Source organism: Rhyacophila brunnea, unplaced genomic scaffold, assembly GCF_057557595.1.
Source record: "Rhyacophila brunnea isolate RB1 unplaced genomic scaffold, BYU_Rbru_1.0 scaffold_18, whole genome shotgun sequence".
Classification (NCBI taxonomy): domain Eukaryota; kingdom Metazoa; phylum Arthropoda; class Insecta; order Trichoptera; family Rhyacophilidae; genus Rhyacophila; species Rhyacophila brunnea.
In genome coordinates, this window is record NW_028232837.1 from 27,579,812 (window position 1) to 27,603,759 (window position 23,948).

General features: G+C 37.0%; 1 protein-coding gene across 2 annotated transcripts in view; it reads right to left on the bottom strand.

The window, feature by feature from the left end:
• LOC147073402 (homeotic protein antennapedia-like) overlaps nt 1-23,948 on the bottom strand; it is a 563,252-nt gene that overhangs the window by 378,626 nt on the left and 160,678 nt on the right. Inside the window, exon 1 of one of the 2 annotated variants that reach the window (XM_085945489.1) lies at nt 11,534-11,638. The exons of the other annotated variant lie outside the window; for it this stretch is intronic. The gene's annotated coding sequence lies outside the window, so the exon portion shown is untranslated. Of the gene's footprint in view, nt 1-11,533; nt 11,639-23,948 lie in introns of those variants that run through there. 2 annotated transcript variants of the gene reach the window in all.

Below are 23,948 nucleotides of genomic sequence, written 5' to 3' on the forward strand. Positions count from 1 at the left end.
AGATGGCTTGTCTCTTAATATTCAGGCAGGGTATTTGTGTGATACATATTTTTTTCTCTTGAACATGTCAGAATGTTGAATGTTCTCTCGGAATCACGTGATGATTGTGAAGAAATCTGACAGGATCTTTGTTTATGTATTTTTCGTATCATTATTTTCTAGGAATAACTATGCACGTTTTTTTTACACATTTATATCCATTTCATGTACAAATAAGTAACTAGGAAGTTGTCTACAATACATTTATTTAAGAAACAGATGTCTTCGTATTATATAGGAACCTACAATTTATTAGGTTACTTCTTTTATTATTTTCAGTGCATACCTACAATATAATATATCAACACTTTAGAAAGGAAAGAGGACGGAAACCACACATCAAATTTTATAGGAGGCACAAAAACGTTTTTGTTATGGTTTTCGGTCAAAGTTAAAATACAGAATATAATATATAACCTCGAAGTGCATGATAATTAATAATTTGGTCTTTATATTCCTAATCTAATCTTAATTACTGAGTTAATTAAAGAAAAACCAACAAAAATGATGGTTAAGTCGTTTTTCCGACTTCACTTCCTTCTGTTTTTAAAAATTGTTAGCTAAATTTAAATAATAAATCGGCATTTGCAGCTTACATCCTTTGGACGCAAAATGTATTTAGTCGTGTACAACGTTATTATCCAATAAAACACATTTTGAAAAAAACTGAGGGTTACGTCCTTTTTCCTTTCTAACGTGAATATGAAACAATCAAAGAGAGTTTTAATGGGTACAAATTGCAGTCAAACAAATATAAAATACAAATACTTACGTAGGTACATTATTTTATATGGTATTGGTAGTTAATTTAAAAAATAACATAATAATTTGTATTCAATAAGACATTTCTATGCCATATCATTTATGTCGAGTGCCAAATAATTTAATCGTTAACCCGACAAATCAGTGATCGATCCGAAAAGCAATGTTAAACAAATATAGTTAGGTAGCCTTGTCGACTGACGATAAAATCAAGAATCCAACCGAACGACAGATTGCGCATTTAGTCGAGCAATGTCGTTTTAATATTGTCAAATCAACAAATTTATCTCAAGAAACATTTTTATTTTTTGTTATTCAATATAAAAGTTCTGCTTACTTATCTCAAGTATGAATGTACATGTTACATATCAAAAAAAAAGGTTCATTTTCATCATTTGGATAAATAATCCACATATTTATTTCATTTGCAATTGGGTGGTCATTAATTATTCTGGAATAATGTTATATCAAATTATAAATTGGGTAATAGTATCATCAATTAATTAAAATTACTAGTAGGTATTTTAGTTTACCCACCCTTTGCCTAACTATTTTTCACATATTTAGGGAAAACATTTAGCTAAATTATAGAAAATCCTAACCTCAACGATACTGTAAATTTTTAAACGTTTTAGCTCTATTAGTTTTGACCTATGTTACCTGTTACACAGTTACAGGTTTACCTTAGGGCTTAGTTGCTCAGTTTATTTTTTATAGGAATTTATTAGGTACGTAGGTGTTTTGTTTACCTCAAAGTAAAATATTATAAAATCATGTGACATTTTCTGACGCATCCGTTGTAGATTTGTTCACCTTTTGAAACCGAAACGGGACAATACGAGTAATCAAATAAATAAATATTTCATCGATGAAGATAAGAAAGAAGTCGTCAGCAAAGTAGAGTTGTTCGCACCGACACACACCAACGCATCCAATACTACAACTGCATACAATCATATACAGAAGAAATGTTGAAATATTAATCCTGTAGTTCATTTTCACGATATTAAATAATGTTAAATAAAAATTTAACTCATGAATTTATTCGATTGAATTAGGTACACAGGTACCTAGGAGGATCATCGCAAAAGTAGTTAGGTACCTACAGGACATAATTATAATATAGGTACTAACATAGAATAACGTGCAAATGTGAATGTAGGTACCTACTTACTACTGCTGATTAGAATTACGAAAGGGGATAGGTACATTTTGTAAACGTTATATTGTGGTGAAGGGTGAATATTAACAAGAAAATTATAAAAATTAAAAAAAAAATACCTGTCTTTAATTCTTTATATGCCTAGTAGTTTGAAATACCACAAATATTTAATCTTCCAGATGGAGCATTCTGTCGGTTCCGATAATGATCTCTGTCAGAAGCACTAAAGTGCCATTTTTATATGCAAAGTAAGCAGGTCAGTAAATCCCTATCAGCATTGACAGATAATTATTTTACGAAATCAGGATGTTTTAAATAAAAATTGTAAAATAAAAAAAATCGGGATCTAAGAGCAAAAAGCGCGACAACCAAAAAATGCATAGTTCTACATCTCTTATAGGTATTTATTCTTATAATATCAATCATAATGACACTACATAAACTACAAAACTCTTTAATTATCAAAATAATAATATTGAACAATATTTTTAACAACACTCGCCTGTTTATATTTGGTTTTACTTCCTGATTTTACTTCCTGAAGTGTTTCTTTCTGCTGCTAATTGTATTGATAAAATCGGGACAATCTATTTGTGGCTTAAAATCTGGACGTCCCGCAAAAATCGGGACGTTTGGCAATCCTGATCCCGATCCATACGTAATTTTATTGTTTTATTTATAAATAATAGGCTCCGTCAATAGAGAATATGTTTTCCTTGGCTTTTTTGTGAAATAATACCCAACTAATCATTTTTTTATGAATTGTAAAATTAAATCGTTATTCTTTCTAAAGTAAGGTGTGATTTATTAGATTTCAGCCATTAACCAATCTTTAAGATTAAATCCGTATAATTAGGTAATATGATAATATACAAATAGATTAAGATTACTAAGAGCACCTAGCTACCGACTTATTGTTCAGTGACTGCATTTTAATAGAAGACTTAATTAAAAACACAATGATAATTAAGTAATTTTATTTTTTATTGTTTTAATTCTCATTGGATAACGTCAATGAGATCCAACCTCCAGTATATTTTCAATCTTCACACGATGGACAACGTAGATATATATGTATTATTGTTGTTAGTATTGCGCGCGGTCGAAGCAGACGTAAAGTTATTGAATTATGCATTAAAATGCCATCGGAGGCACATTTCCCATAGAAGTGCGTGACTTGTGTTCCCAATTGGGTGACACTCGTCCAGGACGCAACGTGGGACGCAGTGACCACGAGTTCTTGGAATACATTTGGATCAGGTATCCAAGAATTCAGGAAGAGAACATAACGAATTAAATATTAGGTAAGTACCTGTATATTTTTATTTAATCTTTTGAAATCAGACTATCCTAAAGGGATACATTTGTCATATGCTGCATACCTATCTACTTATATAAAGTACTAATATTATTATTTTGAATCGATGATGATTGATTTCTAGACATTCGTTCTACGGGTATTACCTAAATGGTACTTATTCAGGGAGCAGTTATAAGGAATAGTGAGAAAATATTTACCTCCCTAAATTTAGATCATTTTGTTTTTTTTTATAATCAAAGTGTGGTTTAAAAAGAAATAAACATACTACCTAGATTCCCACGCCACCCATCATGTATGTACAGCCGTGGATATGCATGACTGCCTATTACTTAATAAGTGTACCTACAAAATGTTATAAAAATAGGAATTATTGGTTTCATCGTAGGTTAATAATTGAGTAAGAATATTTTACCACCACATAAAACCATTTATTAATTAACTAAATAAGGCTATCTCCAAGGTGAACAGAACTAAATCTGATTCAAATCAATGATTTAGGTGTTAATATTCAAAAAAGCTTTCTTTTTTTCCATTGGGCAACTTCCCGCCACAATTGGAAAGGAAGCAATAAATTTACCTGCTGATTAAGGTAACACATGGCTAAATGCTAATTCAAACTGGAAAACAACATTGCCTCAAAATATATTTTTCTCTCAATTTAATGCTGTGTACCTCTACTTACCTACTGATTTTTCTCTACATGATCCAGATAATACTTAGGTATTAATATTTACAGCCACACCAACGCTAAGTTATCTATATAAAAATCATTTTATAAAGCTGTGAGGATATTATGATAAAAGAAAATGAAGGTTAAAAAAAACCTTTAGTTAGTAGGTAAACCTACTAAATGAGTGTCGATAATTATTTGGATATTCTAGCTGAATATTTGATAAATAAAAATAACTATCGATTATCCTATAGGGAATAACGATTGCTTATACCCATATTATAATATTATTGTGGTGGCTTTCACGTTAAATCTGATAGAATTAATATTTTGCTAGCTGGTATTGTGTATATTATACATGTTTACTTAGGATTAATATGAATTATTCATTTCAATTTAATTGGATGTTGATAAACTAACATTTTATAATAAATTAATCGTCTATGTAGATACCTTCATATATGTAAGTATGCCTAAAAATTAAAAAACCACTAGATATAGATATCTTATTTAAAAAATAACTCATAAATAAGATACATCAAAACTACCCGGATAAACAATTTGAAGGCGGCATTACTAATAATTTAGAGAGGTGACAAATAATAATTCCTAGAAAACTTGTTTTGTTGATAATTAGTAATTAGGTACATACTTACTCTACTTCTATTATAGTATGTACTTAGGTAATATAACTGTTTTACGATTAGTTATTGTTAGTACGCTTAATATCAACGTTGGATAGTCTCTATGTGTAAGAAATATTAAACTTATATAAGAATGTATACACATACCTAAGTAGTTACATTCATGTTTTCGATTCTTAGATTATATAAATTCCGGAAACTTAGTAATGCTATTAACACTTAAAAGTTTAACCAACAAGAATTTATTGAGTTTGAAAACGGAGAATATTTCAGTATGCATTGTTGCTTGAGAAAATAACTGAAAAAGTTAAAACAAATCCTAATATTATTCATTAGTGACTATGCCAGGAATTTTGAAACTTTACGTAATTTTGTTCACCGCGGGAAAATAGTAAATTCGCGGCTAAATAATATCAAAGATTTTACGGTTGTATGGAATACATTTAGACAACGTTGAATGTGCTGTAAAACAAAACCATTTTATATAAATATTACTAACAGCACTAATTAAAATACATTTTAATAAAGACCTATTATATATTTAGTTTTGACTTCATAACTGAAGTACCTACCTACCTACCGACTTACCTAAAAATGAAAGGGTAATCAAAGTTTTACTATAACAATACAATATAAATGCTTATAATTTAGCAGGATTTAACTACAATATGTTATACTTATATTAAAACTAACGCGAACAACAATAATATGTATAACACCTTACCTACTACACTGCAGTATTGGGTAATCATCAGTCGGGGTCAATTTCGTTGATCCAACGGATTTTAGGGCATCTCTGTATATACACACCACTATATAATATGTATATGACTTCGTCATTTTGTCTAGTAGGTACCTATAGGTATTTAATTTAATATACCTAGATAGTATAATTATACTTACTACAGGTAATATGTATAACTATTATGTTTAAAAGAGTAGTGGGCGATCATTTGAGGAACAATAAACATGAACATTTGGTAGGTACCTATTTGAAATTCATATATTTTGCAGCTGTGATTAGGTTCACGCAAGCTTTTATTTAGAGGTTAAATAAATGCAATGATAAAATTTACGACTCTACGCAAAATTCTTGGATTTGCTTTATAAAATAAGACAAAAAAGTTTGACCCAAAGACCTTACTTGTATTGTCTACTAAGTATAACAATAACAATAATAAGTATTTTTTTTATACTAAGCATTATTTTATTTTTTAAAAAATGTGAAATGAAATAAAAAAGGACATTGTTGCTAACTCAAATAACAACCACGTGTTTTTGAATGGTCAAAAGAGAATTCAGACAGCGAAAATTAAACAAAAAATCGACAGTTTTTTTGTAAGTAAACCTACGGGGAATGAAAAGAAAAAGATAGTTGCACCAAATGACCATTGTCACTGTAAAAAATCTATTCTCTAAGTAAAAAACATTGTTCAATAAACAAGGCGCAAAGCCATAGGTATAATTTTAGTAGGTATTGCCAACATTTTAAAATATATCTGATACTTTTACTTAAAATATATAAAATGTTAAAAAATAGTTACATACATTTTTAAATTAAAAAAGAACCATTGTTAATTAATTGTTAGGTTTTATAAAAAAAAATATTAGCTTTTAAAAATCAAATTTGAGGTTTTTTATTTAGGGGCAAGTTGTGTTCCTCTGGACAGTGGTGTTTTATCGTAAACGGGTAATAATATTTTTCTTCTTTCAACACATTCGAACGAATATTTTTACACCAAGGAAAACTATCCTGATGTTTAGTGTCATGTCTCAAAGTGAAAGTCAATCATAGTGTTTGTCTTTTTTTGAATGAAAAGGTAAGTTTTATTTTATTTATAATCAAGTGACTTTTTTATAGGAAAGACTCCTTATATATGGCACCTTTTAATGTCACGTAATAGTGTATTATTTTAGAATACTTTAAAGCTAATTAGCTCTTTGATAACTTAACCCCAAAAAGTAAAATATTAAAAACCGTTAAAAATTGTCATTTCATGTTCCTCTGGACAAATATTAACTAACTACATATAAATAAATATGTGCCCTATATCATTATTTTAAAAACTTGAATCCACATTAAAAATTATATACCTACGTAGATACCTACATACTCAAACACTTTTTTAATAAAATAGTAATTTTTATGACATAAAAATCTGAATAAAAACGAAAGATAATGACAATACCGTGAGATGTTTAATTTGGCAATATGTAATAAATACATACCTACTTAGATCAATTTCGTTCGACGAGTGGACAACCCCTGGATAAATGCCGTCATACAGTGTACCCAAAGGGCACTAAACGTTCACAGGGATGCCCTAAAACCCGCTGAGTTAAGTGTATGTACGTAGTAGCGATGAACTAACGACTGAGAAAAGTGGGAGAGGTTGGGGAGGCCTTCATCCAGCAGTGAATCAACCCCAGCTGATGATGATGTTGATAAAATATATAAGTATATTATAATATACATAATGCGAACAATAATTGAAATCAGTACCGTATCGGAATAAACAAAATCAAGCGACCACCAAGCATTTCACCTCCAAAAAAAAGCAACATTTTCGTATACTTTATTTGTTCTCCCCCTGGCTGTTTTTTCTTACATTTTCTCGATTTCTCTTTCACTTTCCACTTGGCATGTAAGAATTCATTTGGGCGATAAGAATTTCATTTCCCGGCTGGCGTTTGTCGCGGTTCGGCAACGATCCTTATCCCGCGAAAGCCTTCTTTGTGCTTCATGGTGCAAAACTTGAGCGACTTCGATATGTGCGACATATCGGTCGCTCAATGCAAGTATTTACAAATTTAATGTACTTAAAAAATATCAATTCAGAGTTATTAATGCAATAAAATAATTGCACCTTGTTAATAGTAAATTGCTACTTACAAAAAGATCACATTCGTTACATTATTTGTTATTTTTTATATTAACACGAGAAGAGAAATTGTCATTTTTATAATGTGATACTTTTTAGACAACAATGCAAACAAATCAAATACACGTAATATTCCAGATCAATACCCAATAGTATAAAAATCATTGTTAATATTAAACGTTTCTCGAATCTTCGATGTTTTCAAAAGCTTTGAAATCAATCACATAATTATACATTAATAAAATCTCTTTTGAATGTTTAATTAAAATATATATGCACATCGTGTAGACAAATTTAATATATATGCATTAAGTGTTGAATTGATTAAACAAACAACTGGTTTAAATACCTACTAATAAAATAATTTTATTAAACATATGCACCTGTCCACCAATATTCACCTATCTTTATCTACATATTCTACACCACTTGAAAATATTTTTAAACATTGTGAATATGTATCTACGTATACTATAATAGTTGAGTAGGTCCAATATAAAATAGTATCATAAATTTGATTATCGTACACTAAAAACAAAGTATTATAAAACATTGAAAACTACAACTGAGAAGAAAATTATAACACGCGTGGTTTTCAAATTGCATCTTCTTGTAAATTATCTAGTAGGTATGTCTACAGACAGGTAATCATGATATATGTATAAGTATTGAATAAAGAAATCATGAGTTTTCCATCCAATCTTTATAATTTAACATTAGACAAAGAATTTTTATACGCTAGCAATAAAATTAATGTGATAGATGTATAGGTATCTGTAAGATTTACAAAAACAATCAAAAATACAAATACTAATAGGTATATAAAAAAATTGAGCACAGACAAAAATAATGTAATTTTTTTGTTTTCTGCATGCCTGTTGTTATTACGGTACCGGGTACATAATAAATCAAAAATGTAAAAAACTCATATAGCTGTCTCTATAGTAGAATTTTAGTAGAAGAAAACAAAATGATCATCATTATTACCAGCTACTTTTGAAAAGTCATAGTGTATCATATAGTGTATAAAATATTTTTTTTCAGTGTTGCAGTAAGTAAATACTTTGTTTTTAGCATACCTACTTAAACTTGTGAAAATGTCCGCGCGTGTAATTATTGTCTTTGCGGTCAATTGTTCGGGTACCTACGGGTTTAACAGGTTTTTTTTATAACGACAAAATGCAGTAGACACCTGATACCGTAGAACAGAATATTTATGTGATAGAAAACTAAAAGCCATCGTCATGGACCAAGGGTTTGAAGCAGGGTACTTTATGACGGCCAGGCCATAAACACAAGTGAAACAAAGCGCGCTGACTGTCCGTTAATATTGAATGGACGTTATTTTTACGTGGTAAACTTTAATTTCATGAGAAATCTATTGAAAATAATATATTCTTTAACGCGACATGTCTAAGTTTATCCTATATTTTCCACACTCGAGATTCGTAGCCTGTTATTATACTACACTCAGTAGAGTAAGTCAGTTCCCGCTTATTTTGTGTTCCCTGCCTATAAATAATGTGTAACATAATTATTGTATAAAATAGTCAAAACAAAAAATATCATGTTCCCTTCTTTAATTTAATTATTTAATATCTAAGTAGGTATTGTCAATGTATAATGTATGTGTGTGAATAAAACACCTCTCGTCTGCTTTGAATTAACGTATAACATCTCCACAATCGCTTTCGCTTTCCCAAAGCTTTCTCAGATTGAGCTTTCTTTGGAAGTTAGGGTGGCGAAAGCTTCTCGGCCTCTTTACCGATAGGGCATACGTTATGTGAAGCAGCGATAACCAATCACTATCACATATAATATTGAAATTTATTGTATTTGGCAGATATATTATAAAAATCAGATAAAACTAGTAAGTATCCACCGACATAAATTATGTAGGTACAGACACGACAATAAAACCTTAAAATAAAATTACTAGGTATTACCAACATAATAAAAATAAAGAGTTTTTACACAATTAGGGACCGAAAATTCATATGAAAATAATGAATTATTTATCTATAATGCTTACTTACTATTAATTTACTGAAATAACATAGGTTTTGACTAGCTACCTGCCAAATATATTAATATTTTCAAACATTCATGATTTACCTGAAATACATAGACTTATTAGAATGCTATGCTATGGAGGTAGGTATCTGACAAAAAATAAAGTTGCTTTATAATAAGTTGGTATATTAAACAATTCATATTAATACTGAGACAATTATTTACATTTTTTTGATGATTGACAAAACTTTTATAAATTGGCCGAACGGCTAACAAATTTTCGTTGTAAAACGTCTTTTACATTTATTATTATACACAGCTCTTAACAAACGTAAACAACCTACTTATCTACCTATTATGTATTCTCCATATGTAGTTTCTTTTACAAATTGAGAGTTAGAATAATTTCTTAGGTTCTCTTTAAAAAAATCTTATAAATAATTACAAGATGAAAAGAACTTTTTATCCTACCACATTTTTAAATTTTCTGTTGAATCATATAAACTTAAAAATTCTATGAGTTAATAATTTATGACATGGGTATAAGGCAATTGTCAACAAATCATTTTTTTTGCTATTTTACAACGGACAAATAAAAGAATACTGAAATGTCATTTTGATTTCCATAGTACGCATAGTAACGCACGTATATATTAATAATGTAGTTGCTAGGACCACCCCTAATAGTGAATTGGATTACGGATTTCATCCGAAATCACTTTTCATACGAAACAGAATTAACTGAAAATGAATTCAATTCTACTTAAAGAAGGCTAAAAGTATTAGAAGAATGCATTGGCATCGTGTTCAGATATATTCTAAAAGTTTCAAATGTCTAGCTAGTCGGGAAGTTAGTTAAAAATCGATTGCAAGATTTGTACTGGATAAACAACCATCGGACAAACAAGAATACGAGCTAAGAAAAACGTGGTAAAATACAGGTATCTAACATACATGATACCTACATACGAAATTTTTAAATTATTTTTTTGTTTATTTAATGGAAAGATATGTTGTTGTTAATAATATACTTATGAATTTGTATTGGATTTTGTTGTGTAATGATTGGTATTGTACCTAAATTAATTTGTGTTATTTTATCACGTGGTTTTATAATGTAGGTATTTACTTGCATTTTGTAATGTCTTGAAATTGCTCATTTATTTTATTATTATTATATAGTTAGATATCGGTTATCATTTTCAAAATACAAAATACGGTTCATAAAATAAACCAGTTGGCCAGTACTGCGCGGTCTGTGGAAAAGCACTGGAAAATGTATTTTTCGTAAATATTTCATGCCCTAGAAAAAAAATCTGTCGTGTGAAAAGTAAACAATTTTATATTCTCAATTTTATTCGAACGGATATGAATTGTTCGGTTCACTGATATATTACAGTAGGTAGTTCTAGGCATTTGTTTTTTTTTTATATATTTTTCTTAAAAAATATTGTCACTAAATTTTAGAAAATTGGACAAAGAAAATGTTTTAATCTTGACAAAATACAGAGATATTTATCGGGTCATTTTTCTTTCAAATAAATGAAATGGAATAAAAAATCTCACTATTTAAAATGGACCCAGCTTATGTATCATCAACTTAAAAATAATAATATGTAATGTATGTAGGTATTTATTAATCATAAGTCAAAAAATAAATCAAAACTATATTTAATTGAGGTTCGGATTATTTATTATTTCCTTCCAACTAGTAATTAATTTAATATTGTAATTAGCTAATAATTATCTAACTAATGTTTTTTTTAACTTTAATATTCTTTATAAACATCTTGCAATATTAAAAATTAGATAAATAATAAAAATAGTACTTAACTAAAACTTTAAAAAATTAATACAGATATTTTTTTTGTTAAAATGGCGGTAAAACTTGTCTTTGGCCATGTTCATAATTTTAATAAGGTAATAAATTACTATTATAAAACCTAAAACAGATTTAAAATCAGAATAGAAATGTTTATAAGTACGTATTTAATATCTAGGTGCATCATTTATTCAAAAAACATTTAGGTAAATACTTACATTTTATGGATGATGGTCCATTTATAGAAAAGAACTATACAAATTATTGCACTTAAACTTTTTAATACCTAACTATGACAATACTTAAGTAGTTTTATAAACACTCAATTTAAATAATAACTTTAATATTTTTACTTTTATAAATATTTATTATAATAAATTAATAAACATACACATGTCATTTATAATTTCTTTTTATTAATGTTAAAAAATCGTATATTTTATTTGATGAGTTCGATAATCTAATGAAATTGTAAAATATATTTTTATTATAAGTTGTATGTATTTATTATTGTGTGTAATGTAAACATTGAACTATTTTTTAATCACTTAATCATTGGCGGTGGATATATTTTATAGCCAGCCAGGAATAATAGTTAACTATTGGTCAGTTAAACTTTTATAAATGGAATTGTAATATTTTTCGCGATGTTGTTAGGTAGTGCGCACACATCGCGATCCGGCGGCAAAAAGTTCGCATCCGTCGAAATTAACGCGTTTAGTCTTAGCAAGGTCTACTGAATAACTGCCTGCCCGCCATATATAAAACCGTCACGGGCCGCTCGCTTATTGCCCGCTCTGAGGAGACAGCGAGACACGCACGCCGCCGTCCGACAATAGATGGCGGGGCGGTGAGGGGAGGTGCGATTTGAAATATAATCCTACTGCAGAGCATAAAAAATGCTAGAGACTTCAGTGGAAAAACGCGACCAAAAAATATTACGAAGGGCCGCGGGAGGGGACGAATCGGCCCTGCGATAATACATGGGCTTTTTACAGTGGCGGAGAAAAGCTTTCTTCTATGCAGGCAAGGCAGTACAGTACATTAATAATACTAAATAGTCAATAGGGTATTAAATTTGTTGTTGTTTTGTTGTTGATAATAAATAATCTATAGTAGGTATTCATAACTTCAATGTAATGTAAAATTCTGTTTAGGTATATAAGTAATCAATTAATAAAGTGATAGGTATCCTTTTAGTTGAAAACGTTTGCTACTTTTAATATTTATTTATACAGGAAATAGTAAACAGTAAATAATCATTTGAAGTACCTACCTACCTAAAGTAAAAAACATTCAATGCAAAAGATGAAAATTATGCTTTGATACTAGGGTTGTCACCATGGCCCCCACAAGGAGGGGGGGGACTGACAGGGCTCTAGCCTAGGGGCCCGGCGTGACGGGTCGATCAGATATTTAAGATAAACACGCATCACAAATTTGCACTAATAGTAGTTAAAATAAAGTATCTTGCGGCCCTATTTTACGAGAAGGGAATTTACTTTTAAAACATGAGGTTGTTAGATGCATTTTGATTATTTTGTGTTATTATTTGACTGTTTCGTAATTTAGTGATACACCGAAGGCCCTTACTTTTACCTCTAACATAATTTTAAAAAGGCTTCTGTTGTGCGTCACACATGGCATTAAACTTAGCGATATGTAGGGGGGGGGCCCGCCAAAGATCCTGGCTAGGGGGCCCGTTTTAGGAAGTGCGGGTCATGGTTGTCATTGCATTTTCTGTCATCGTCTTCTTTTCTCGCCATTTCAGGCTAGATAGTTACGTCAGTCTCAAGAATGGTTTGGAGTACGGAAAAGTGTACCTATCTAAAATTAGGTGTACTGTATGGTGTATGATGAACATAACTGTTTGAATGCATGTACTAAATAAAATTTGTGACTATGAAGGATAATCGTTGGATTTTTTAATATTGAGTCCTTGACATATTAAGCCAGCACTTAGGCATACATACCTACACAATATTCATTGAAACAGAATAGTGCAGTATAAATATAAATTGTTTTCCAGGGCCCAGTCATTCACAACCTATTTTGTTTTTGGAACCCTAGTATCATTTTGTAAAATCTCGAGGAACACCTAACTGGATATTATCTTTATAAGATCCAGGGAGTAAATTACAAAAGTTACACGTAAATCAGTAAGCAGTAACATACCGAAAAAAACTGTCTTTAACATCATTCTATGGCCTCAAACTGTATGGGAGTTCATTCCTAACCAAATTTTAATATTTCTGCATGGTTTTCGTAAACGGATATGCACTTGCAAACAAAATATTTCAAATTCTGATATAGACATCCATAAATATTCAAATAATTTTATCGCCACCGGCAAAAAAATATTATTTTTACTGGATCTACTCAGTGACGTTCCGTGGGGGTAGGCAGATTGAGCGGCGCTTGGGGGCGGCAGTTACTTGAAGGGCGGCAAATCGAGGATAATCATTTGGTATATATAGAAATAGTTACCTACATAAAGTTAGTAATAATGAAATTATCTTTCCATCAAAAAATCAGCTCACTGGTTGGAAACAAAATGTATTAATTAACATAAAAGGTTCAACAGGACTGTCAGTTTTTGTCGGGTTCGCGATGTCTAGTTTACTTCCGTTGACCTTCAACGTCTATGGTAACCAGAAATGACACGTGCACGGATGATAAAAAATACTGTACTTATACAAAAATGGGGCGGCATTTTGGCGCTGTCCAGGAGCGGCATTTTGTCTAGGGACGTCAGTGGATCTACTCAATAAGATTTGCATAATTTAATGCCTCTAAATAGGAACACAATATGATCTGTATGTATATCTGCATTGGAACGCCACTGACAGTAGTCATTAAATTATTATTAACTAACCCTTTAGACAGAAATATTAATAATATATTTATTTCCCATATTTCCACAGTTTTATACAGAAAAACATGAATTATTTTAATATGCAAGTATATATTGATTATAATGTGAATGTTAAATATAAATGAATACTTCGCTGTACCTAACTGTGATGTTAGCGTATCTACGGTTTGATATAAGTAAATAAAATCAACAGTGTAGGTATTGTAAGCGGCGACGACAATTTTATTATTAACCACCCACCATTGACAAAAATTTTTCTCGAAATAAAAACTCTAGTTGGGAAGATGCTTCAGTGAAAATTTTAACACGATATAACTAATAAATCGAAATTTTCAACATGCTTCATTGTTTAAAACGAGGTCATGTAAAACCTTATACTCTTTTATAAATAACACTCCAAATTGTACGTATTTCGCAAGATAATTCCCGCGTAGCCCCCAACACTGCACCAGGGTTCCGCGGAGCGTCGGTTGTGAATCACTGTAAAATACGATATCTCCATTAATGTTTTTATTATGGAAAATAAAATCAGAATAACTTTAGAATTTACATATATATTTTACTTCATCCCTTAATCATCAGAAACGCCACTGGTTCTCATCGATACGAGCTTTTGACACCGTTGTTCTATTTCTGTCGGAGGCAGAAAGGGACGCCGCTATCGGCGCCGGTTGTGACTTATCGTTGCATGGACTGAAATAGCTACGTCTTGCAATATCGAGCTTTGATATAATTATTTACGATACAAATTAAAACGAAACAAAGCATAGCTTTTTGTTTCGACCACTTAGCCAAGCCGAATAAAAATGTAGCTACACGAAAGAGAAAACAAATAATCAAAGTATATTTATTTTTATCAATGTGATAAAACAGTATTTGTAAATTTTATTAATGTTTACTTGTATTAATATGTAGATTGTTTGACTGCGGGAAGCCAAATAGGTGGGTCATAAAGCATCGTAGGATGGGCACTGCCAGAAAAAATACACAGCCGTTTTGACTTTTGATAACTATGTGAAAAAAACTTCCACGTTCATTTTCCGGACAGCGGTGTCACAATTCCGTATTTAACAATAAGTATGTATATGTGGACGGTATTATTAGGTAATTTATTGGTAGTAGGTACCTACCCGATATTTTTTTTAAATATTTGACAAGTGTACCTAACCTAGGTAGGTACATATCTAAAAAACGTACCTACAGTTTATTGGTTTCGAAACAAAGTTTTTTTGTCAATTCTATTTTAATTGATTTATTTGTGTTGACAGCTGTTTCGGGCTATAAACTCATCTTCGAAACGGTCGACTATAAGCTTTAATTAACTCTGGACATGTAATGTAATATTTTAATACCAACAGCTTCGTATAAAAATACTCTCTGGCAATAATTCATTGATCCTGGTGATAATATACCTGGTCCTGAAGTGCGACTGTATGCCGTCGATACCTAGTCTAGACCAGGATATATTTATATGTATAGATACAAATGAATATTATTTAAAATGGTTATAAAACATTTCTGGAAAATAATATTTTTTTTATTCGACCGCGGATGTAAAAAGTACATATAGATGTAGGTACCAACTGACAAATAAGAAGGTACCTAAGTGCAGCCACATTTAGGAGATTTTTTTAGTGTTTCATCGTAAGTAGCAACGCGTGGTTTGTTTTGTTTTCTTTAGGATATTGACTATCCAAACTACATTAAATTTTAAAACAATATTTACAAGTGCGCACGTACATTAAATTTCAAGCAAATTAGATATTGTGCACATATATTTGAGTAGGGAGTAGGGAGTGATCTAGTTTGAGAGTGAGTCCATTTTTAGGTAAAATAGATTATGTTGGTACCTATTTATACTTATATAAGTAGTTATATACTTAAGTAAATAAAATTATTTTTAATGCAGTATACCTATGACATGGCTACCTATCTACATATCTAAATAATTGGTAAAGTGCCTCTGAGTTCGACAGATAATATTTTGTACTTAATAATACCTAAAACATATTATAAAAGCTCTAGTTTCTCATTCAAAAAAGTAAACATACCTACCACTGATTTTCAATTTAACGAATAGGCTATGTCTTCCTCGTACCTACCTACAACCTATATTTAATAATTAAAATGTGCTTGTGTAGGTATGGTGTGGTGTCGTCAAAGGAATTTACAATAAGACTTATAATTATTATAATTTGCGGTGAAAACAACCAATTTCGGACGGAGCGTAAATTTATGTACATATTATGTTAACATTGATCAGGTTCCAGTTACCCAGGGGGGAGCACAACCAGTGGTCGTGGATACCGGTACTGATGTGGGCGCATCACTGCCAGATGCCTGCAGCATCAGTATGGGTCCTGAAGCGAACGCGTCGAGTACGCACACTGGTACCATGTGCCATTCAGTTCGGGACGTAAGGAGCCCGAACCCCGAGACCCTCGGGTCAAACCGGTGGGGGACACCACCTCCCGGTTACAATAATGGCCATGTCAGGTCGATGACCTTTTATAATAAGATAGAATTAGGAAAATTAGGTTATGTTAGCAACACGGAGGTGGACGACGGACAGGGTAAGTGTCGAATGTCCGTCTCGAGTGAACGCGACCGGCGAGGCTCCAGCAACACACGAGCCACGCAGAGCTCAACCGGAACAGTAAGTAGCTCGGGTCGCGTCAAAGTTGGCGGCGGCCCCTCTGTGTTAACTAACCCCAGTAGTTATAGCGCTGATTCTGGCACCCCGTATCTAACCCGTAGTTTGAATTGCAAGGCTGAGACTGGCCGCCTAAAACCTAAAGTCAGTAACGATAATTCATATACCGCCACCAGTAATCGTAAGTGTAAAATAAATAGTGATAAGTGTATTTTAATTAACGATGTATGTTATAATGTTGAGTGTGATATAGCTAGTGTAAGTGTTGATAATATAAGTGCTGTAAAAAGTGATGACCCTGTAAATAAAACGTGTAATATAGATAGTGTAAATACAACTACCGGCGACGACGCGAAGCTGTTCGATGGCGAGTCGGCAGTGCGGAACGCCACCGTAGTCGGCGACGAAGCATCAGCGGGGGTATACAGTGTCTGGGGGGGGGCCACTCCCATTTTAAGGGGTGGCCACCTTCTCACACTGCCTTTCCGCATAGAAGGAGACGAGAAAGAGTATGATGCCGTCGTTGACACGGGAGCGACGCACACTTTGCTGCGTAGTGATCTATTCCTCCAGGAAATAGTGCCGCGTGGGAAACCACAATCTTTAGTTACGGCCGGGGGGGGATCACTGCGTACCGAAGGGGTTGTCACCGTAAAGGGCTTCCTACGGGATAGCCCGATAGTGGTGCAGGCACTCCTAGTCAAGGACCTACATGTCCCATTTTTAATCGGACTGGATTGGCTGGAGGCGCAGCAGGCGGTGGTCGACATGAAGCGCCGCTGCATCCACTACGGTGACGACCTGCGACAGACGCTGTACAGCAGGACCCTTCGGAAGCCCTTACCGGGTGGTCCGATTCAGACAGCGGAACTAGCGCCCGGAATCCCCGATTCGGCCCGCGTCGCCTTGACGAAAGTCTTGGAGGACTACGCGGACCGTTTTGCAGAGACCGGCCCCTTGTGTCGAACAACGGAAGTGAGGGTCTTCCTGAAGAACCCCACTCCGTTCCGTCTTGGTCCCTTCCGTCAGTCGGAACAAAAGAAACGCCAGATACAGGAAGACGTCGAGCAGATGATGGCAGACGGAGTGATTGAACCGAGCTCCAGTCCATATCTGAGCCCAGTGGTACTGGTACCGAAGAAGGACGGTTCTACAAGGTTTTGTGTGGATTATCGGCGGCTGAATTCGCAGACGGAGGACGAGGCGACTACGCTACCGTTAATCCTAGAGACCTTGAAGGACCTAGGAACCGCTAAGGTATTCAGTTCACTGGATCTCCGCCATGGTTACTGGCAGCTCAAGTTACATCCAGAAACCAAACCTTTGACGGCCTTTGCGACAGCTGACGGCGGCTGCTACCAGTTCCGCGTCCTCCCATTCGGGTTGAAGCAGGCTGTGGGAGCATTTCAGCGCCTGATGTCGCAAGAGGTCCTGATTGGTTTGGTGAACAAAATCTGCCTCGTCTACCTCGACGATATTATTGTGTACAGCAATAATTGGGAAGAGCACGCGCAGCACTTGAGGCTCGTGTTCGAAAGATTGCAATTCCACGAATTGCGGGTCGCCCCGAAGAAATGCCAGATTGGAAGGCAAGCTGTGGATTACCTGGGTCATCATATCACGGAGACGGGTAATGAGCCCCAGGAACACCACCTTGCTGAAGTGGAATCGGCTGCGGTGCCAAAAACGAGGCGAGATGTGCGCGCTTTTCTGGGCCTGTGTAACTGGCTCAGAGAATACGTGCCGCGTTTTGCTGAGATGGCGGTACCGCTGACGAAGCTGCTTCGCACAACTGTGCGATTTCGGTGGGACGACGAAGCGGAGGTCGCCTTTCGTCGAATAAAGGACGCTTTAAAGCAGCCTTTGAGATTGGCTAGACCCGATTTTGAGAGGCCCTTCTGCCTCCAGACGGACGCCAGTGGACATGGCATCGCGGCCGTATTGTTCCAACCACGGGACGATGGCGGGCGCGATGTCATCTCCTATGCGAGCAAGCGCGTCAACGAAACTGAAGCTCGTTATCATATTAACGAACTGGAAGCCATGGCCGCCGTATGGGGTATAACCAAATACCGCGGCTACTTGGAAGACAGAAAGTTTAAATTGATAACGGACAACCAGGCGTTGACGTGGTTGAACACCGCCAAGAACCAGAAGGGTAAGCTCGCTAGGTGGGCGATTCTGCTCTCGGAATACAATTTCGAGATCGAACACTGCCCCGGCAGTGAGAACCATCTAGCCGATCACCTCTCAAGATTTCCGCAAGGACCAGCGGGTGCTACTCTTAGTCCGGAAGAGGAATGCGCCCGTATTGAGGCACCGACGAGACGAACGGAAGCTACGGCGATGTTACTAGTCATGGTAAACATCCGGGAGGAAGTAATTGAGAAGCAGAAGACCGACCCACGCACTATGGCGACAGTCGCGCTTTTCAATTCTCCCGACAATGCGGGAAGACGACCCGCCGGACTAGCCGTAAGGGACGGAATGCTGGTAAGGATTAGCAGTCGGATGGATCCGCAGCTAGTCGTACCAGCCGGCACAAGGGAAGACGTGATGAGAGTATACCACGACCAGAGCGGGCACCCAGGTGCCGCGGAAACCGACCGCTCTATAAAGGAGTGGTATCACTGGAAGAAGAGACGGCGTGACGTCGAAAGATACGTCCGTAGTTGCGAGGTGTGCGCCACTCGGAAGAGGGCTGCCCCGCAACCTCCGGCACCTCAGACGTCGCATATGGAAGCAGTGAGGCCATGGGAGATCCTGGCGTTAGATTTGATGGGACCATACCCAACGACCAGTCGTCGCAACAAATATTTGCTTGTGATGACTGACATGTTCTCCCGATGGGTGGAAGCCTTCGTGATGCGATCCGCGACGGTGTCGGCGATCTTACCATATGTGGAAAATCAGATCCTGAAACGTTATGGTTATCCGCGAGCGATTCTGACGGATAACGGGACTCAATTTGATCATCCCAGGTGGCGTATGGCTTTGGAAAAATGGGGAATAAAGCATTGGACAACGGCGATTTATATGCCGCGCTGTAACCCCACCGAACGCCGAAACCAGGAGATCAAAAAGGGTCTCCGTGTCCGTCTAGCGAGCAATGACCATGACAAATGGGATCTGCACGTTCCGGACATTATGTACGATCTCCGATGCCGGAGGAACGCCGCGACTGGGTTTTCGCCCGCGGAAGTGCTATGGGGGTTCCCGATCTGCCGACCGGGACACTTCAGCAACCCACTGCGGACAGAACTCGACGATGAGGTCCGGTTAGATAGGGAAGAGATGAACGCGGCGGTATCGGCCAACCAAGCGGCGTACTTCAGAAGGCGAGGTACCGAGCCGACCACCGGTCCGCTGACGTTCGAGACAGGTGACCGGGTGTATACGAAGGAGCACCCGAAGAAGAGGCCAGGCGCATGCGCCGGCCTAGATGCAAAATGGAGTGGACCACACACGGTCATAATGAAAGTTGGTCAAACACAATACTTTGTGAATCGACGTGGCAGGCCCTATAAATTCCACGTCGATCAACTCCGACGTTATCTGCCTCCTGTGGCCACGGGAGCCGAGGTAACTGACGAGAGGGCAGACGATTCGGTGACGCCCCCAGCGCCACCGGACGTCACTTCCGCGATCTTGGGTGACGGTACCGAACCGGTCGGACCGTCGCATATCCCAACAGCGGAAGACGAAGTGCGAGGAGTCGACTTCGAAACGGACGATGAGATTGGGGAAACCCAAGGAGGGGATGGCGTGGATGGCATAGTCGACCCCGCGCCATCCGGGGAGTATCGCCCAGAGGAGATGAGGTACGATACGAGGGGACGCTCGTCGCCAAGACCGGCGTCCCCAGAAAACCCAGAAGCTGACGACGGCACCATGGTGCCCGGTGTCGGCAGGAGCCTTGGAAACCGAAAGGACGCGTTGGACGACGTCTTAGACGACGCCCCTTTCAGGTCAAGGCCTCCCAGACGAGAGTTCCGCTTGGCGGGACGCACGGGGAAACGGCGCCAAAAAGGGTCCGTTCTCCCGGCGTCCGCAGACGTACGGTAGGAGTCCCGAGCTATACGCCGTGGTTTACTACCGCTATCCTGATGCGCGCAAGAAGAGTCACGCACGTAAGGCAAATAGCTATGGGACGAAGGAGTGCACGCCTTCGCCCAGTAAAGCTCTCCAACTGAAAGCACTTACGTGACGTGACAGCAAAGACACCGCGCGCAGAAAGGGGACCGAGGCCCGGGGTAGCGGAGTGCTCACACGGGTATACGTTGGGTTCCACCACGTCGGAATGGAGGAAGCGGAACGGCGATTAATTCTTTTGTTTTCTTTGTCTTGTTACTAAACCCTAACACGCATGTATAATTCTTGTCCTTTCTTTTTTTTTTCCGCTTGTGTTGTAAATAAACCCATATATGTACGTCTGACGTCGAGGATACGACCGGGGGAACCTCCCTGGCGTATGATCTGTAGGTCCCAGAACGGGCTGCCTGGCTCACACCGGGAAACCTGTACGCCCAACCCTGACGAAGGACTGGGGGAAGGATGCTTCCTTAAGCTCTTGTCCTGACCAACACTCCTCGTCAGGAGGGTAACAGGCAGACTATTTCGTCACCAGCAGCCCGGGAATGAATTATTCTCTAATCCATAATTGCATTGTATAAAATTTCTCTTTGTTTTTCTTCTCCCATATTCTTGCACCCGACTCTGGGCAAATAATAAATATAAAACATAATTACCCCTCACTGTCATGTGCATGCCGTAGTGTTACGAATTATTTTAGGTATTTTCTTTTGTACGTTTTATCATTATTTTTTTTTTTTTTTGAGCATGTTTTGTTTCGTGAGGCGGAGCCGAGGGGGGGCCGGTGGCTAGTTGAGGTCAGATCCTGGCGGTGGTTTTGCTTTGGTTGGGGGGATTTGTCACGCACTGATTTTTCCGCCCCTGTGGGGGGCGCTCCCATAAGGAGTAGTGCTCCCCAGCCGCTCGGTCTGACCCTGGTAGTCAATGTGCCACCGGCGTAAGGATGACGACCCCGGCAAGGCCGAACAAAAGCATGCGATATATTTCATGTGTATAAGTCCCGCAGTTTGCTCTGACAGGTCCCACGACTTCTCAGGGTGAACTGCGGATGAATAAGTCGGTCACTGACCATGAGTATAGGTAATAGGTAATAAAGTATAGGATAAAAGTTTTGAATTAAATATGTTTAGATAAGGGGATAATTAAATTAAATAGGATGTAAAATATGATCTGAATAGTAAGTGTAAATATGAAATATAAATTGTGATGTAATAGATAAAATAATGTAACAACATGCAAGGACTAATGAGAATAATAAAAGGAGACTTATGGATGGGCGTTATAGTACATAGTAAATAAGGTAATTAAGTTGTATTGTAATAGCTCGATGTCACCACGCATCGCACGTACGAGGCGCAATGATTGTTAACATATGCTCATAGGTCCTGTTGCGAAAACTTCCATTTGCACATATGTGCAATCACAAAGTATAGCAACACGTAGGGCAACCATCGACCCGATTTCAATCACGATCCCGCGTAATCAATTTCCATACTAAAATTCGATTTGTAATAGCTACGGCTGTTCCGCGCGCGGCGTTTCCGAATCGGTATTCCGGCAGCTTTCCTGCTCTGACGTACGACGGCGTCTCTGTCGTACGTGTTTGAAACCGATTTCGCGATCCGATTTGCCACTCTGCAGAGACAGAGCCCCTCTCGCTCGCGTATATGACGGCGTCACGCTCACGCGCGACGGGAGAATCGGATCGATGATTTTGGTCGATCAAGGAGACCGCGTACTGGAATAAGGCGCGGGAAATCTTTGATCGGCGAAGTATGAGTATGTACTAAACAATTATTGCTGCCTATATGTCTGGTTGACGGAATAACATCCGTCAACTAGTCGTAAGTATGTGCCGGTGGCGACACCGAGCTGTATTAGATGTTAAGGTAGTAAAGATTGCGCGACAGGCACGCAGATATATTCAATTTAAGTAACGTTCCCTCTAGATATCAATTAATATTAAACTTTCATGTTATAAATAAATTAATGACCTACCGATTTCATATTCTGAGACCAACGTCGAGGAGGTATTCAGGCCGTCGGAGTGCCTCAAAGATTGGCCCTCCAACGGTAGTTGGCCGAAGGATTGGTATGCGCTATCGTAGGCTTGGTGCCACGAATATGCCAATTTGACCACTGGCATATGAAGCCTTACCATCCAGGCTAACTCAGGAGTGCCCTTGTTTCTGAGTGAGAGGCACCGTCACGCCGCTAGAGCCCACGGGGCCGGCCGCCTCTGTGACGGTCCTCCCTCAGCCATGAGGAATGTCACCACACGGGGGGTGTGCTGTATCGATAGGCAATTTGACGACGAAGCCGTTGATACCAAGCACTCCTTCGTACGTACATTTTTCGCTTGGCTGGGCCAGAAACAGGGCGCTACTGCTTCTGAAGGTACGTACTCTCAGTACCAGGAGGTACCGGAAAAACGTAAGTGACGCGAGGGCGGTTCCGCCCATCAGGAGGTGCCGCCTAAGACCTATAATTTGGCGTAACCGGTTTTCACATGGATGTTGCGGATAATCGGCCACGGCACGATTTCCGCCAATCTTCATAGTGAAACCGTTACAGATTTTCGCACCCCCCGAAACGTTGGACAAGGGGATGAAATCGGTCAGATCTGTATAAAAACCCGTGATTTTAGAATCCAGCATCAGTCGTTTTCTGCTCTTACTACCCCGAACCTGCGACGGTCGGCGGTATAATTTTTCTCACATTTCGATATACAAGTCTTCGAGGGACTTGAGGGGAGGTACTCGCTGAGGTCCATAATACCTACCGGTTGATACCTACACCCCTATACCTACTGTCAATCTGACCGTTAGGCGAAGTGTCAGGCAGCGACTTAGCCATTTCATCCGCGTTATAATTTCTGTTTTATTGGACCGGGTTTCCAACCTTTTCGACACAGTGCCCCGTGCTCGCGTAATCTCGCCTACCGATAAAAAAAAATAAATTAGTTCTTAAATAATTAAATAATAAATGTGTTGGTTTATATAATTAGTTATTA